Source organism: Acipenser ruthenus, chromosome 14 (genome assembly GCF_902713425.1).
Source record: "Acipenser ruthenus chromosome 14, fAciRut3.2 maternal haplotype, whole genome shotgun sequence".
Lineage (NCBI taxonomy): Eukaryota > Metazoa > Chordata > Actinopteri > Acipenseriformes > Acipenseridae > Acipenser > Acipenser ruthenus.
The window spans coordinates 6,578,004-6,597,190 of record NC_081202.1 but is presented as its reverse complement, the minus strand read 5'-3'; the positions used below and the strand labels follow the sequence as shown (position 1 = coordinate 6,597,190).

The following is a 19,187-nucleotide window of genomic DNA, read 5'->3' as shown; positions in this document are numbered from 1 at the left end:
TGATTGTTTATTCCTGATTTAAAAAAAAGTGTATTCACCAAGTAGAGAAAGACAGACTGACACAATTTGTGTATAAGGGTCCATCCACCTTTTGAATGAGGACCCTAAAAATTGAAAAGACTTCAGAAATCTGGTTACTCGTGGAGTGAAATTAGTTCTACTCGCTCTCTGAGGACAGTGGCCCACATCACAAAACAACAGTAACATTTAGCCAATGGGTTCCTTTCGCAAGCATTTCTGAAAGACAGGCCAAGAATCGGAGGGAGACCAAACGGCTCCCTCACAAACCTGCCTATGCTCTCCCTGCTGTGTCAATTGTTAGGGAGTCTCAATCTCCAGTGATGTCAGTCCAGCATCTTTCCTGAACACCAAAACTGTTCACAAAGAGTACATCATAGAAAAAGAAGTCGAAGACTATGGTTTTTAGCTGCTGTATTTTAAAGCAGTGGAATGGCAGAGGTTTTATTTAAACTCATGCAGCGGTTGCTATTCTTTTTATTTTTATTTGATGTGCACAAAAAATCATTTTGGAAAACTGATACGGGAACTGAGAATTATATCTATTGAGAAGATAAGCCATCTGTGTTTAATAAACCAGAAGATTCCTAATCACCCAGTTACAGTAAATAATCATTTAGTCGATTTCTTAACCTAAATTACAGCATGGGTCTGATTTCAATTAAGTAGTGAGATCAGAGTGATGAATACTTCTTAATAACCCAATTTAGGTGTGTTTCATTTCCACCAAAGAAAAGCAAGTCCAAATGATCGGTCAGGTGTATTAGATAGCTTAATACATAGTTTTAAAAATAGTATTGTTTTAATTTTTACAGATTTTTCTTGGATATTCAATTAAATATGTTTTATAGAGATCAGGGACATTCCAGTATCTGCTTGTTTGAATGAGTTTTGCAAGATGGCTTTCATAGATTTTTCTGATGAACTGTAATGGGAGCGCTAGGGTGTTTGACAGCAGTGACATGGGATATCAATAGCAATAATTACCCTCTGTTTAAAAAAAGATACCTGCAACCATAACTAAAATGTATGTCATCACCATTTACATATAAAAGCAATTTAGATAGTATGTATCTCTTTGAACATCTTCAATCCTTCAAAATGTAGTTACTCATATGTTGTATATATTTTTTATATATAGTCTGTGCTAAGGTGCTTTGGACTGAGTAACTGTTTTTTGTCAATTGTGGGCTATTTAAGCAAGTAATGTGATTGAATTTCACCCTATTTAAAGTATGGATTTTGAAGTTTTGCATTGGAATAAAAAACAACTCTAAAGTAGGCGAAGCATCCATTTAAAGAGTTTATTGGAAAAAAGAAAGAGTGTATTGGTCTCCTAGTGTTGATTTTAAAAAAGCTCCATGACATTCCTTGGGTATGGTACATTAACTTTCCCAATACATGCAGATGTGATATAACCAAAAAAATAAACTGGATACAATGCAGTTATGTCTTATTTTTATGGTGAAAACTGCAAGGGCAAATCTACACACCTTTCATAGATTGAGTTTTTGCTTCCAGGGATGTTCCTTCATAGGTCAAGCGGAATTAATCATCCAAAGAGCAAACTCTTGGTTTAAAATGATCAGTCTGAACCCTCAGCCAGTGACTGCGTTCAGATTTCTAAGACAAACCGAGAACTGCAGTAATACCCTTTGGTTGTAAAATAAGGTGAAAGTAAACTCACTGTATTTGAGCGGTTGACTTTGTCAGTGTCAATCTTTGTGGTGTTCTGACCTGCTGTACTGTTCACTAGTTCACTAGTCTAAAACCCCCTTTGGGGAAGTCACCTAGAGTTGAAAAAGCTTTAAGAGATCAGCTCCACTACCATGGAAATCAATTTTCTTTCCAAGGATGGTTAACCTTCTGGTTGCTGCTGGCCAGCAATTGGTGATCAGATGCTGTGGATCACCCTGCAACTGGGAGTGACGGCAGTTGTTACTACTGAACCTGTGTTGTTTGAGAAAACCTGCCATAGTTTAGGTAATGCTAGTATTATTGCAATGTGTGGTTCTCCGTGCCTCAGTGGCTTTCAGTTGTGTGCATCTGGGCTCACAGAATGGCTTGGAAAATGAGAGTCATTGATTTATATTAATCCCTGTTGACTCATGCCATTTACAATCAACCATATGTGATTCACTCTGTATTGAACATTGACTGTGGCTGTATGATATCAGCAAATGCCTATGTTAAGCTTATTATGTTTTTTGGTGTGCCTGCCACATGTGATATATGATGCCTTACAATAGGCTTTACAGTACATATAATGTTATAATGCTAATAACCGCAGGACATCTTTGTTAACAAAAAAGTTGCATCTTAATTGCCTACAACATTTTAAATAAAATAAAATTGGAACAATAATAATGCAAAAAAAAAAAATGACTTGTGATTCCCTGTTGATGCAAAATGCAAAAAGTGGTACATCATTTTTGGTGGTACAAGTTTTTTCATAGTCAATATATTTATCTGATCGTTCTGTAATGAATTATCCACCAGAACATGAAGTTACTCAGGTGCTTGATACAGATCTGTATGCTTTTAGATTAATGTGTTACCCCTGGAGGAAAGAAGACTAATGGCAGTCTTCACAAGCCATCCTGTGGTCATCAAAATTTGAAACCTCCTGCGAGATTTGAATAAGATTATCGACACTGGCAGACATGTAAACATTTGTTATCATTTTGACATCCATCTGAACTTCTTAAAAACGTCCGTCACGCTTCATGATTTCCCTCAAAATGATTTTGTGAATAGACCAGACATTTACAGCTATATACTTACTGACAAACACTCTTACCTCTTGTTTCCTGATTTATTAAGATTATCATATCCCAGGAAAATGTGTACAGCCAAAATCCTCCAACCCAGCAATTCCTAACGCTGGCTCTCATGGTCTGTTCTAGTCCAGGACTTTGTTTCAATCAAGTCAAGTTCTAATAGAAATCCTCAAATATATTTAAGTAATAATGAGTAAAACCCATGTACTATTACAATAAGGATTTTGAAATTGGAGGATCAAGTTTTACTTACAGGCATACTCACCTCCTGCTAAACCCTCACAGAATGTTTTAATTGTATACAAGATTGCTGAATGCTTATAAATCTACACAGTGTAATTTCAGACAATTTATTCTGAGGTAAAAACATTCATTGTATGGGCCATTTCAGTGTGTGGTTCAGCTAATAAGCCTATGTTCAGTAAAAGATTATATTAATACACCTGGCTATTTTTAAAACATTTAGTACTAGAGGCGCAAAACAAATACATCCCAAATTAAAATCTAAAACAAAATGGCCAAAATGGTTTAATAGATCAATTAAAAAGAATATTCAGAGAAAAAAAGGCACTTTACAGAGCATTTAAAAGGGACCATGAACAAAATGCTCAGAAAGAGTACTTGAAACTGCAAGCACAAGTAATAAAGAAAGTTAGAGAGGCCAAGAGAGAGATAGAAATGAACATTGACAAGGGGGCTAAAACCAATTCCAAAAATGTTTTCCAGTATTATAACAGCAAAAGAACATTCAAGGAGGAAGTAAAATGTCTAAGAGATACAGATGGCAACATCCTAGCTAAAAAGAAAAAAATAGCAAATATATTAAATTATTACTTTTGACAAGTTTTTACAAAGGAGGATACAGACAACATGCCCCACATGTCGACCTGTTCCTGTCCAGTTTTAAATAACTCTACCAAGTGTTAAAGGGACAAGGAGCTCTTAAAATAAACAAATCCCCTGGGTCGGATGAGATCCTCCCAATAGTACTCAAAGAAATGAAAGAAGTTATTTACAAACTGCTAACTAAGATCATGCAACAGTCTCTTGAGACAGGGGTTGTACCAATAGACTGGAGAATTGCAAACGTAATACTAATCCACAAAAAGGGAGACAAACCCGAACCAGGTAACTATAGACCAATACTGTAAGCCTGACTGATTATATGCAAACTTTTATGGAAACTATAATAAGATCCAAAATGGAAAATTACCTATATGGTAACAGTATCCTGGGAGACAGTCAGCATGGTTTTAGGAAAGGGACATCGTGTCTAACTAACCTGCTTTATTTTTTTGAAGATGCAACATCGACAATGGATAATTGAAAAGCATATGCCATGGTTTATTCAGATTTCCAGAAAGCTTTTGACAAAGTCCCGCATAAAAGATTAGTTCTCAAACTCAATGCAGTAGGGATTCAAGGAAATGCATGCACATGGATTAGGGAGTGGATAACATATAGAAAACAGAAAGTACTGATTAACCAGTGGAGTACCACAGGGATCAGTATTAGGTCCTCTGCTCTTCCTAATCTACAATAATGACTTAGATTCTGATTATAGTAAGCAAACTTGTTAAATTTGCAGACGACACAAAAATAGGAGGAATGGCAAACACCATTGCAGCACCTCATGTAGATTATTGTGTTCAGTTCTGGTCACCTCGCTACTAAAAGTATATTGCTGCTCTATAAAGAGTGCAAAGAAGAGCAACCAGAATTATTCCTGGTTTAAAAGGTATGTCATATGCAGACAGGCTAAAATAATTGAATCTATTCAGTCTTGAACAAAGAAGACTACACAGCGATCTGATTCAAGCATTCAAAATTCTAAAAGGTATTGACAATGTCGACCTAGGGGACTTTTTCGACCTGAAAAAAGAAACAAGGACCAGTGGTCACAAATGGAGATCAGATAAAGGGGCATTCAGAACAGAAAATAGGATGCACTTTTTTTACACAGAGAATTGTGGGAGTCTGGAATCAACTCCTCAGTAATATTTTTGAAGCTGATACCCTGGGATCCTTCAAGAAGCTGCTTGATGAAATTGTGGGATCAATAAGCTACTAACAACCAAACGAGTAAGATGGGCAGAATGGCCACCCCTCGTTTGTAAACTTTCTTATGCTTTCCTTATGTTCTATCTTGACAGGCATGGCATTGGCTATACAAGCTGTAGACAGATGTTGTTTAATAATGAACCATAAAATAGAACCATAATAATGAACCATAAAATATTACACACTTTTCCAAAACAATAATAAAAGAAAAAAAGGCATTGTTTCTTGTGTACAAAAACAGACAATGGACATTAGTTATATAAAATATTAGGTAACTAAAGAAAAAGATAAGCCAGTAAAAAAAGTCAAAAGAAATAGCCAAAACAAATAACCAAAAATATCACCACAACTGTCATACACAACTGCCCAATGTTTTTCGGTTGGTCAGAACTCCAATGGTTTTATTCTCTGATATCAGATTTTTTTTTTCTAACAAAGCCGATTTCCGGCAACATTATTGGAGTATAATTTTACATTGTTTGCCTGACATTAATATCTTTGGCCATCTTTTTACTTATTAACATCAGAGCTGAACAAACAAGAATATGTATATTTTTTGGCCTTAATTTTAGAGAGAGGGAAAAGGGGTTAGTTATTTTTATATTATTATTAGTATAGCCTAACTTTAAGACCTGAGGACAGTGACTGATTACTGAACTGTCGGACAAAAGATCCTTTTCTACACAGAAGAAATCAACAGACCATGGAATGGGGTACTAAAATGAAATAATAGGACATAGCTGACTAGATCATGGCTATTCAATGAGCAGTTTACATTTGTTCACTCTATGAATATCAAGGCTCCACGAGCTACAGTATAATGATGCATGGTGGATCTGCAAAGTTTAGGGCTGTTAAAAATGTACAGCTGCAAAGATTAAACAAATTATTTTAAATGTGGCACCCTAAAAATGCTTTTGAGGTTAAAGAAGTCACAAGATAAAATGTTGTTTATTTGGGGGGTTCCTAAATGATTTCAAGTACTGTAAAAGACACCGTTTTGTGTAGCTATATTTTATAACATGGTGGAATAATCCGTTGTTTTCTTGCTGAGTGCAATCTGTCGTAGACGGATTTGTAATCGTCAACAGCTTGAGTTGTGGTGCCTGTATGGAGATCTGACATGTCCTTGTTCTGTGATATGTTACTGTAAAGCCCTACTGTACCCAGGTGGTTGTTGTATGCTCTAGTTGTCTAATAATAGTGCCTGTCATCAAGTGATAAACCACATGCGTTCGAGTGGCTGGATACTTGCGCTCTCACACCTGCCTCTTAGTACATTTTGAACACAGCTTTATGTAGCAGCTAATGTGTTTTTAAGCAAACTTTTCCACTAACCGTTAATGGAGATGCATGCAAATGGTTTATTTGGTAAAATGAGGCCAAAACCAAGGAATTACTACCAGTGCCCTTTTTGACATTTTTTTTTATTGGTACTTTTAGTAATAATTTTACCAGACAGTGGTGATGTTTTGTTTTTATTTTATTTACTTGGGCTAGTCTTTTCAGCTCACTTGCTCCTTCCTAAATGTGTCTAAAGTACAACCCCCTCCCCCCTCCACACACGCACACTTTCTAGGCTGCTTGTTTGTGAATAACTATTCCAAGGAAAAGAAACACATGCTACACAGACACATTTTTTGTAGCCCATACTTCCCATAATGCCCAGATTATTCATTGACATAAATTTAAGCCTGTGAACACCAGCCCAATAGGCTAGGACGTATGCTATTCACAAGGATATTACATTTCACATTGACTAAATAAATAATGTAGATGCTTCAGTTTGAACAGTGACTACGGTAGACAAATATGTACGTCAGCCTCAGTCACATTTCATATGCAACAGTATCCACATTGGTCTGAGCCCAACAGAACTCAATGGACTTAGTCACCTGACTAGATTTTATCCATGTCCAAGTGGTGAATGCTAGTGCCCTCCCCAGCAAGGACATTTCCACTGTTACATGACCTATATTTTAACATATTTTTAGTATAAAAACATTGAATCATTGATAGTCCAGACAACTAGTCCAAACTGCATGCTAGTGCACTGGAGGGTAGTACATAAGACACCTTGGCATTTTGTCCACAAATAAACAATTATAGCCTGGAAAATGGACTCCATACTCAATGAAACATTCTTGTTTCAAGGCACCCATATATCCATCTCCAGTCATGGTGTGATCCTTATAAACATAAAAGGTTTGACTAGGTAGGTTAGGTAATGGTACATTTTCCACACCACCATGTCTGTCAAGAGACAACATTTTCAGATGAGTTGATGTTGTAATGACTTGAAGGTTACATTGGTTCATAATTAGAATATCCCAAAAACATGTCTAAGGAATTTTTTTTTTTTTCGGACTGTTTCTTATTATTTGTATCATGTTTATCTGTTTTGTGCTTTGTTTTGCGGAAAGAACTGTGTTTACCGTTGGGGGGGGGGGGGGGGGGGGAAGAGCCAACAAAGCAAATTTTCCCAGTGACCTAAGAACAGAGGAAACAATATGTTGCAATAATTCCACTGTGTTAATGTGTATGGGGTAAATTTAGATGCAGCATGTATTTGTGGGTTAGTAAAATAGTGTTATTGTTTACCTTGACATTCTGAATCACTTCCTTGAGCCTTTGTCAGAGGCCTGTCTGGATGGAAGTACAGAACAGGCTGCAGGGTTAAATTGAAACAAATGCTGTAACTGAAGTTCTGTATTATGAGCAGTATACGTTTGCTAATTGTTCTGTATTTTGCTATTGATGAACACACTTTTTTATCATGCTGTACAATAAATTTAGATTCAAATGAACAAAGAGAAACAAATGAACTTTTTGCACATCATTCCCAACTCACTCTTTTTATTTAATAAATGGTAATATTTAAGGGAATTAATTAAATGAAATAGTTTGCCAACAAAAGTTTTTTGTTTTTTTGTTAATTAACAAATCTAACATTTTGAAAAAATAAGCCACAGAAATATAAAAGCTGTCTGTCTAGGATTTTAAACCGGAGCATTCATTTTTTTTGACAGTTCAATTACTTTAAATTACACATGAACCAGCCCCATTTGAAATTACAGGGGTGTTTCCAATAGAGATGGGCAGATACAGAAATGAATACATTCTGGAAGGATATGCTATATTAATGAGCTCACAGTGGGTTATATTCTTCATGAGATGGGTGTTGAAAACATCATCAGTTATGTCTCCAAGTTTGCAGCAATGAGTATTAAAATACTTTTAATATGGCTGATGCCAGCAAGTAAGGGTTCTCAATTCTAACTAGTGGTGGTATGAATGGACCCAGAGTCTCAGATATATTGCCCTTTCTGTGGGGCCCGTTGCTTCCAGGGACAGTAATTGGATTTCAGTGTTAATAAATGTACAGAAAGTGAGAGCCAATATATTCTGGTAAGTATAAAGAAATTGCTTGTAATTAAATTGCTGTTGATTGAACCCATCCCATTAAAATCTGTTGAAGTCTCCAAGTTTGCAAGTTTGGATAAGTAAATAATGAATGAATTGTGAATGACCATTGTGATCATTCATCTTAATGTCCAAATTGATTGATGATCTCTTAGAAATCACCAAAAGCACTAAAGATGTGAAAACGTTGAGTGGAAGTCCACCTGGAACAGATCACTATCTGAGTTTACTCTACATTCTTATCTTCCTTGCTGTACCGTTTTATTTCTGTCAGGGCATTTTGTCAAGCACTCACCAAACAGATCAATCAAAATGACGCGGTGGTACCAAATGCATGTGCTTATTTTAAGGCAGTAATATATAAAAAAATATAACATTAATTTAAAGGATTTCTAAAACTACACACAATAGGCAGGTTTTAAATGGCGCCACATACATATAGTGTAAACCCATTTCTTTGTTAAATACTTGTTCAATAAATAACAGACTACAATAAGCCCTGTGCAATATTGCTGGAACCAAAATTTGTGGATAGTCCTGCCAGCTTCAGAACCATGTGCCAGGGCATCTGGAATCTGGATCACCCTGTAATACCTTCCACTCGCATTTAATTAAGAAGAGGATGCGTGAACCAATAACCCGCTGTCACGTGCTGATTAAACACCAAGGCTGGGGGCAATTCAGAAAAACATGTTGGAGAGTTATTTATTCATCTGTTTCCTGCATAGGTCTCCAAACTCCCCCATCTATTTCTCTGATACCTTTTTGTATTCTGTTTATAATTATTCTGTTTAGAACCTTTTTTTTAACTCCAAAATTTTAAACAAAATTTGAACAAACTTAAAACAAGTTCACTTTAGTCATATTGTCTACCAGGAGGACACATTAAAGTCTCCTCTTTTCCAGGCAGAATATTTTTAATTAACAATACACAGTACTTACATTCTGCACTAGAGACCCACTGGTATAATTGGTCTTATCCTGTAAATCCCCACAGGAAATAATATCCTTTTCATGGTATAATGACTGATATATTTCACAACAGGCATGTCTAATTCCCAGGGAAGTCTTATAAACCATTTTGTTATCTTAAAGTAGTTGCTATAAAAGGCTGTTGCTTCAGAATGAACTTTTTCCATGTTAAAGAAATAATGTACAAAATGTACATTATTTTGTTGTTATTGTTGTTGTTGTTGTTGTTGTAAAGCTTTACACACTGGTTATTTATGGCTGGTGTACCCCTTCTCCATTTAATTTACAAATAAATAATTTTTGCACATACTTTAACTCAGCAGCTCCATTAAACATAGGGCACCTCTAATACAGAAATATAATAGTTTTATTACATTTCCAGTGCTGTAGAAGTCTGGTGAACAATCTAGCTGGTCAATTGTAAATGCCAAGCCACACAATAACAAACCCTTATAGTTACAGGATTGGGGGAGGTGATTGATGATCTTGATGACATCATCTCTGCAAGACACTGACAGTTCCACTGCAGGTTTTACGGTTCAAAAAATATTTCCGTTATTTCCGTTACTTTTCAATTTGGCTTAATCAGAGCAGATCTGTGCAGAAGTATGTCTACATTGCTTGTAGGAAATTGGGAATGGAACAATGATTTAAATTGAAGAGACACAGCAAGTTCATATTGTGTCAAATTACAATCAAACTGATTGTTCCCAAACTGCATAGTTATTTCCAGCAGATTTGGGATGTAATGTGCAGTTCAAATGACCAGGCTGCCGTAAGAATGATACATTTTGGTGAAGTTGGTTATAAAAGGCTTAAATCTGTGGCTTGACTTTGAAAATATTGTTAATTATAAATGATGGGTTTTAAAAATGCCTCTTGTTTTATAAATGTTGATAAATATTGTTGCTGTAATAGAGACTGCAAAAGGTTTGCACAAGCTCTCTTCATCAGAAAGATACCAGTACAGCACAGCAAAGTTCCCATGTTGAAAAAACAGTAAAGTGGGTCCCCAAATGGCTCGCCATGCGGTGTGCCGGGTGAGTCATACAACCAGAGGTTGCAAGTTCGAATCCTGGTTGTGCGATACAGACGGTCTTTGCTGGGTACTCCATGGCGGCGCTGCATTGGCTTTGGATCTCCCGGGGTTGGGGAGGTGGGATCCTGCTTAGACTGTTTCACTTCACCGCTCGGCGGCGACCCCTGCACGCCGAGTGAGCTTGGGGGCGGAGATTTTCTGGGCTGGTCTTTGTCCTCCAGAGGCCCGTGGGATTGGAGGATGCCCATTGAGCCTCGGGTCCCTGAGCTGTGTGGGGAATCGCCGCAGTGAAGGAGAAATACTACTACTACGACGACGACGACGACTACTACTACTAATAATAATAATAATAATAATAATAATAATAATAATAATAATAATAATAATAATTGGGCATTCCAAATTGGGAGAAAATCGGGAAAAAATAATTGGAGATTCTAAATTTAAAAACAAAAAAAAACAGCAAGAAAACTGGTTTTCTGATGCTTTTAAGAAGGCCACAGGTTTTCGAACAAACTGACCCTTTACTACAGTGGTGCAAGTGCTTTGTTCTCCTAATATGTAGTTCATACATTTGCTAAAATGTACACTACTCTTTGAATTTACATAATACAAACTTCAACCACAGGAGATTATCCTTATTATTTCTTCATATCTTTTAAAATATAGTCTCTTTCCCAATGACGTTGTTTGTAAGGTATAACATTTATGTATAGGGCTAAATCAGTCTAGATAATATGTCCCTTTGCAGCTTAGAAGAGTCATTATTGCATTAAAAAAGCAGGCTTTATGTTGTTTCTTATAAATGTGTGTTTCACAAAGAAATGGTTAAAATCTGAGTGTGTCTCGAAAGACATGCACTTCCTCTGAACTTGCCTGAGCAGTGTCAAGAATAAAGTCACATGTGTATCAATATAAAGGGCCAGCCCACAGTGTTTGCTTTCTCTACATCTTTACTTTTTGTAGCAATTTACAAAAATGACTTTTCGTCCCCATGAACATGGCCTTAGACATTTTAAACTATCAAAGGATTATATGCAGAGTCAGGTCCGATAGTGGGTATGCATGTAATTTGGACATTTTAGATACTAAACATAAATAAGCCTCAAATCCGGTCATAGACAGGTCATTATGAGCCTTTCAATTCAGAGCATGCTGTTAGGCCATAAAGAGTCCCCTGAATGAGATTGCTAATCTTTCTCTTCTATGCTACCCTATGCTATTGGATTCTGTTTGTCTGCTCTGTCAAAAAGAACACTATAGATCAAAGACAGTAACATTTACATTTTTTGTATCACATTTGAATCTATCTAACAGTATATAAACTAGATGTTAAATTATTTTTGTGAAATGTTTAAGAAATGTATTGATGTAAATCACATTGCAACCCCACTCCATGTGGGTCTGGTTAATTTGTTAACATGTTGTCTGTACTGTGCATAAGAATGATGTCTTTAAGGTCTTGCATGTGTCCAGCAATCAGGGTGGGAAGGGCACCTGAAATTAACTGAGAGCATATGTGTATTGTGAAAGTGGAGAGAGACTCACGCTTTTAAAATGGTTTCAGAATGCTTTCAGCTTCCACAGTAGTCCCAGGGATGGTCTACGGGCTGAAATTAAAAAGGGTTGGTTTGTGCAATATGCCACTGTGGAAATTGAAGTTCATGAGGGATTACCGTGCACTAGGCATTGGAAAGGGGATATAGAGGGGGCTCCCGAGTGGCGCATCCAGTAAAGGCGCTCCGCGCTGAGTGCAGGATGTGCCCTATAGCCTGGAGATCGCAGGTTCGAATCCAGGCTATGTCACAGCTGACCGTGACCGGGAGTTCCTAGGGGGCGGCGCACAATTGGCTGAGCGCTGCCCGGGTAGGGAGGGCCTAGGTCGGCAGGGGAATCCACGGCTCACCGCGCATCAGTGACCCCTGTGGCCGATAGGGCGCCTGTGGCTCTGCAGCGGAGCCGCCAGATCTGTGTTGTCCTCCGGCACTATAGGTCTGGTGGCATTGCTGTGGATCTGCAGTGCGAAAAATGACGGCTTGGCAGGAGCACGTTTCGGAGGACACGTGTTCCAGCCTCCGTTTCCCGAGTCGGCGCGGGGGCTGTGAGCGGTGAGCCGGGGATACAGATAATAATTGGGCATGCTAAATTGGGGTGAAAATCGGGGTAAAATAATTGGCGACGACTAAATTCTTTTTTAAAAAAAAGGAAAGGGGATATAGCATTATCCTCAGTTTAGACAGCACAGCAAGAGGTGCCATTTGGAGCTAAAGAGTGCAGCATAGTAGAGTGCTGGATGATAAATCAATAAAACCACCAGATCCTTTCACCAATTCAATTACTTCAAACCCCCTTTTATTTCATTTCGTTCCTAATAGTTTTACACTCCATGTGTCAAGAAAAAAAAAGGGCATTCCCGTAGTGGGCCTATTTAGAATTTCATCTCAAAGGATTTTTTTTATTCACATGCCTGCTTCATAAAGGATAACTTGTTTCAATGCTAAACTGATTTAGATGGAAACAAGCCACAGTGATGCCTACTGGGAAGTGTTAAAGCTCTTATTTTAAGCTAAACAGGATTATGGATGAAGCTTGCATTCCACAGCTTTTAGTCTAATGGAGTAAGGGGGCGCTAACAGAACCCTTGCTGTTTCAGTAATTAAACTCTTTATGTGTTTAGCTCCCGGTCATTTGACTTGGAAGCAAGTTAGAGTATGCAGATGTTTATTTGCTTATTAAAATACATTAATACTAAGCAGATATGATTCAGTTGGGTTCTGTTGGCACGGAGGGGTGGAACAATGCAGTAACCCTGTTGTCATCTTCAAGTGCTATTGGATATTTTACATTAAAAGCAGGCAGGCCTGATCTGAGACTCATCTCAGATACCTTTTTAACAGCTCAGCTCTCCCACGCAATGTGATGGAGGTTTTCCAGATTGACCTTAAGCAGGATATGAACCAGTGAATTTAACATCCAGGGGAGACAGAAGAAGATTTAGTGCATCTGATCAGTGGTCAGCGATAAACAATGGATCACATGATATGTGCTTCCGCATATACCTTCCGCCTGTACTCCTGGCTCAAGAAAGAACACACCTGTTGCGGTCAATACACTGCAGTTATTTGTCAGAGGAAGTCTGTATTTTGTAGATGCAGTTTCTATGGAGGAATGAGTTACACTTTTTTGTATATATAATTAGGGAAGTGGGTGGGGGGGAAGTGAAATATGAGTGGAAGTTCAGCTGCACACTCAAGCCTAAAGACTGTGTTTGTCCCTAAGCCAGGTACAGCACTTGGGATGGATGTGTGCCAAGTTTCCTCTGGCATCAGAGCATGACGGTTTAGCTGCCCTTTCACCCTGTTGGAAGGTGGTTCCTTTTGAATTGGACTGAGGCTCCTTGACTGAGCTATGTAGGGAAGCCTGGCATGATACCCGATCTGAGCTGTACCTGTGTGAAACTTTGTTCAGGTGGTGAACAGAAATACTGTTCCTAATACAGCAGTCAGGTGTATTACTGAACACACTGCTGATTTTTCTTGCTTTTCTTGTTTTACTTAATTCTGGCAGATTCATCATGAGCTCTATAAAGAAAAAAACACATAGTCTATACTTGTTCATTTCCATATCGTACCCTGTTCTTGAAGAAGCTGAGTTTCCTGCATTTTTATAAAGTAGACATTCTTTCCAGTTAAAGGCCAAGTACAATGTTTCCTCTCCCAGATGAACTTTAATATTCTATTTGCCCTTTGTGTAACGATGCCTAAAGTTCTAAATGTACTCCATTGTAACATATAGTATTCCAAGGGACCATACATCTACCTCAGGTATATGGAATAAAGGGGATGGATCACTAATGAATGAGTCTGGCATGAAAACTTCAGTCTAAATATTATTACAAAATATGGTTAATTTCATACCAATGTCAAGGTTAATAGTTATATTTTTTCTGCCCCCAAAATGTGTTTTGAAAGAAGGTCAGAGAATTGATAAAAGACACATGTTTCTGATTCCCGTTAAACATACACATACCGCTGTAAAATACACAAAATACTCCTTTACAGAAATTTAGAAATAAGACCAACCTCATTAACGCCATGGTCCCTCGTGTGAAATGATTTAAACAGTTTCATATATGCCTGTACATTGTGTTTAAATTATGAGTAAACTTAGGTTAAATTAGGCCAGTTTTTTTTTTTTTTTTTAATCAGTTTGCTGTAATAAAAACAATAAGAATTGCTCCTTAATCTGTTTTTTTCCAGACTTTGCATTTAAAAAGGAAAAACCTTTTTAATGCAAAACCAATTCCAAAATAAACAAATTAATGTCAAAAACCATTAAACCTCATTTTTATTATACATTGCTTATTGTGAGTTGTGTGTGACATCATTGACAATTTGATTTAGTTATGCCCTATACATGTCCATTCATCCACCCATATGTTTATGTATGGTTTCTTTCTTTCCACATGTTTCCTCTTCTCAAAGTGTAGTGTGTCAGAGTTACCCCTTCCCCTTTTACTTCCAAGGACTGGGATGAATGTAAAAATGTCAACATCAAAATAAATGATTCTAAGCATCTTTGACAATACTCTAATCCAGAGGCAATCAATCAAAGCATGCATTTTTAACAGGTTTTAAATCAAGGCTCTATTTTCAAACACTAGTAACACCGGACACAAGGGTCTAGAGGTTTTCGCTTTGTTACCCAGGTTGGTTATTCCAGAGTCCAGACTACTCTTCATAGGAATTTGTCAATCTTTGTCCTGCATGTCGACATTGATAACAAGTAACAAGTGATCTCTTGTTTAAGTAAATAAACACTGTAGTAACCCCAAATATTGTCAGATCTTCCTATACGTAATTTGATGTTAACCTGTGTTTTCTGTCCAGTTGACAATATCATTTTTGGTGTTCACTCACTTTAGCAATGCAGTCCCTGTTAATGTCCTTGAACGTCTCAGTCTTGGCATACCGAATGTAAAACAAACACCAACAGTTATTAATGGTTGTATAGTAATAGTATAGTAGTATCCTGTGTGTTGAACTGTGTGTATTGAACCAATGTTAAGTCCCTACTGTAATTGACTTGTAATGCTCCAAATTGATAATGTGAGAATGGTCTTGTTGCATCATTCGCTCCCTCACCAAACGTTCTCATTGCCAGCTGTACTTTTAATCTAATGCTAGGTTTATAAAACCCAACAGCTTTTCTACCAGCAATTGAACAAGGAGTAACCTTTGTTTCTTTTTTCATTTTTTTTCTTTGGCTTTTTTTAATGTGACTGCATCCCTTTAAAAGTATATTTTTCTATTATTTAATATACTCTTTATTATGAGACATGCTCCACAAGTATGGTATTATCCTTTTCATTTCTATAAAACTAGCCTACCCTTGGTTTATAATAACCTATGGTTGCTGAACTAGTTCTCGCTGCACAGATATTTTTTATAGAAACCTGACCTTGCATTGTCCAACAGCAGGCTTGCCGCTAAGACACATTATTTTAAATTAGGCCAATAAATCTGCTTCAGAGAGAGCAGCTTTTAGATAATGGAAACAGCTTGATTTCCAACTACATGCTTGTAAACTGAATATTGCGCGAGGGGGGGGGGGCACTAAACTGGCTAGTAACTTGTAGGAGTAAACTACATAATTTGATATACGTTTAACTAATAAAGAGTCATTATATTTGTCAAACACATTTTCAGTACATTTACGTTGAAATAATAAGAGTGTAACAAAACACTTCAGCTAGGTCAGCAAAGGGAGTTGTACACTTAACTGAAGTGGCAGAATGTTTCTTTATGTAGGGTCATGAATGCAAATGCGCTTTGGGTGAGCTGCTCTCTCCCAAACTGCACATGCATAGATGGCCTAATTCTGTACCAAAAGAGACTTTTAGAGCTTCAAATTACATTTTTATGATGCTTCAAATGACTTTTTATGATGTTTGCAATCATTATGAGTGGTTCTTATTCATATATATATATATATATATATATATATATATATATATATATATATATATATATATATATAATTTTATAAATCTAGATTAGTTTATTTGACTATTAATTCAGGAGCTGATCAGTTCCAGTTGCCTGCTATAGACATAAGTAACTCCTTATATAGGTAAGCATCAGCACCCACTAGCAAACATTTGTGCATTGCCTAGGGCTAAAGAGCAGCTCCTGAAAAAAGAAAGGACTTTCATATTTTAAATGTAAAACAAAACCCACAACATTTATTTTATAATAATTTAAAATCAAACTCCTTCTAAAGTATCTTACTTTCAAAAATATTTACCTTTTCATTCCTGTTGGCATTTCTCTTAGTTTTCAAGTAATTTTTTTGGCCTATCGTAGCATTTTAAGATGCTGCTGGTGAACTGAAATCTTCATGAATTGATTGTCTGAGAGTGACGTGATGGTTTATAATGCATAACCAACTACATGTGAGGGTTTTATTTACTGGTAGACCCTGCTCAAGAAATTAACCGTATTGCTTATCTTGCCTGTTATTTTAAGCCCTTTTCCAGACAAATCTCTGATCCTATTTATGTTGTAAAGCTGTCAAGATGTGTCAAAAGGATTATGAGGAAGATGTTAAACATGACCACAAAGCAAATGTAAATACGGTCCATTTACAGAGCGTGAACTGTGAAATTAGGCATGTGAAAGTTAAATAAGTTTAGATGTGGATCGCTATACATAATATTAGACAAATAAAGCCAACCAAGGCTTCTTGGCTGACATACCACACCTTATATGAACCATAATTCTCATTTTAAACCCAATGTTTATAGCTATGTAGGATATAAGGAATTGAATTAACTGACATCACGACTGACAGTTAGGTTATTTGCTGACATATGATCGCTTCACTGATTTGAGAATGCACTGTTGTATCGATGTAGTGTTCCACTGTTGTGTTCAATGTTATACTAAATGTGAATATGACTGTTTACAACATTCTTTCAATGTTTACCCCTCTGTGTACAGTTTCAGTTGGAAACTAGACTCCCTGCAGCATCAGAAAGTCCTAAATGTTAACTCACCTCTTCTGTAGCTCAAGGATATAAACAAATAACTAAATTGGATCACCTTTATTCCTGCAAATTTTACAAGAAATATTTAATTATGGGACTAGATTGTGTAAATAAAGTAGACCAGATGTCAATACCATACCCTCCAGAGTTATGTGAGAAAAAACACTGGAAAATAATAAGAAAGCAAAACGCAGAAGTGTTTCTACTCAGTGCTGCAGAACACTGCTCACATACAAAAGAAAAACTCCCAATGATCAGAGGTGTGAAAACAGACCTCAAGGGGAGCAAAAATAATGCTACTTACAACTGCCACTTTAAAACACTTGCACTCATGTAATTAAAATGCAAGAGCCTTGAGTTTACAGCTCATCTGAAAGACCAATATGAAAACCAGTGTAATCAAACACAACAGTGCATAGCAGGCAAATCACAGGCAGCTCTTTTGAGGCTGAAAATAATAAATACACTGATGGCCCAGCGTTCAATTCCAAGGATAAGCAGATAAGACATAGATGGCAGCTTACTCATTATCCCCTGCATGGATGTAGCCTGCTGTACATCCTTCCTTATGTCCATGTGTTACACTTACATTTTACATGTATGTAGAGAACCACATAGTCAACTGTGATGAAACTTTTAAGGTCATTGTTTTGAACAGTTTATTTAGAGGATAATGATTTGGGTATGTTTTTTCAGGCACCTGTATCCCTATGTATGTTACTACCCATATAACAATTTACCGTGGTAAATTCATTTTTGCATTTTCCCCATGCATTTTCCCCATGCATTTTCCCCATGCATTTTCCCCATGCATTTTCCCCATGCATTTTCCCCATGCATTTTCCCCATGCATTTTCATGCTTATTCTCTTACCTCTGTTCTTACCATACTTCATCACTGTTCCCTGATTTCACCGTGCTTTAACTATATGTGGAAGTGCTTTTACCATAATAAACTTTTAATTTTATTTTATTGGAAATCATTTCTCTGAGGTTTCTCAGTGAAGATGAGGGATATTGTTTAAGAACATAACAGACAAATAACTAAGCTACTGTAGTCACGAAATAAACAAGCCAGCACAGTCTCCCTCTTGCTCGGTCATCCAGTTTGGGGACGGCCTGATCTAGGCAGGGTCTTGGTGGTGCCATACACCTTCCACTTCTTAATAATCGTCTTGACTGTGCTCCAAGGTATATTCAAGGCCTTTGATATTTCTTTATACCCATCCCCTGATCTGTGCTTTTCAACAACTTTGTCCTAGAATTCTTTTGAAAGCGCCTTGGTGCTCATGGTTGAGTCTTTGCTTTGAAATGCACTACCCAGCAGAGGGAACCTACAAGAACTGCTGAATTCATCCTGAAATCATGTGAATCACTACAATTTATCACAGGCCACTTAACTTGGTGTGTGATTTTGAAGGCGATTGGTTACACCTGAGCTAATTTAGGATTGCTATTACAATGGGGGTGGACACTTATCCAACCAAGCTATTTCAGTTTTTATTTTTAATTAATTTTCTACAAATTTCTAGAATATTTTTTTCACTTGGAAGTTGTGCGGTAGGATGTGTAGATAAATGAAAAAATTTTTTTTTAATGCATTTTAATTCCAGGCTATAAGGCAATTTTGAAAGGTGGTGTAAACTTTCTATAGGCACTATATATATATATATATATATATATAGAGAGAGAGAGAGAGAGAGAGAGAGAGAGAGAGAGAGAGAGAGAGAGAGAGAGAGAGAGAGAGAGAGAGAGAGAGAGAGAGAGAGAGAGAGAGAGAGAGAGAGAGAGAGAGACAACCCATCTTGCAATTAGTTTGGCAGTCATACAGTAAATGAAACTTTCTC

General features: G+C 37.0%; 1 protein-coding gene across 2 annotated transcripts in view; it reads left to right on the top strand.

Annotated features, from left to right (window-relative positions):
• LOC117419600 (protein O-mannosyl-transferase TMTC2-like) overlaps positions 1–19,187 on the top strand; it is a 101,211-nt gene that overhangs the window by 42,016 nt on the left and 40,008 nt on the right. The gene's annotated exons all lie outside the window — the stretch shown is intronic.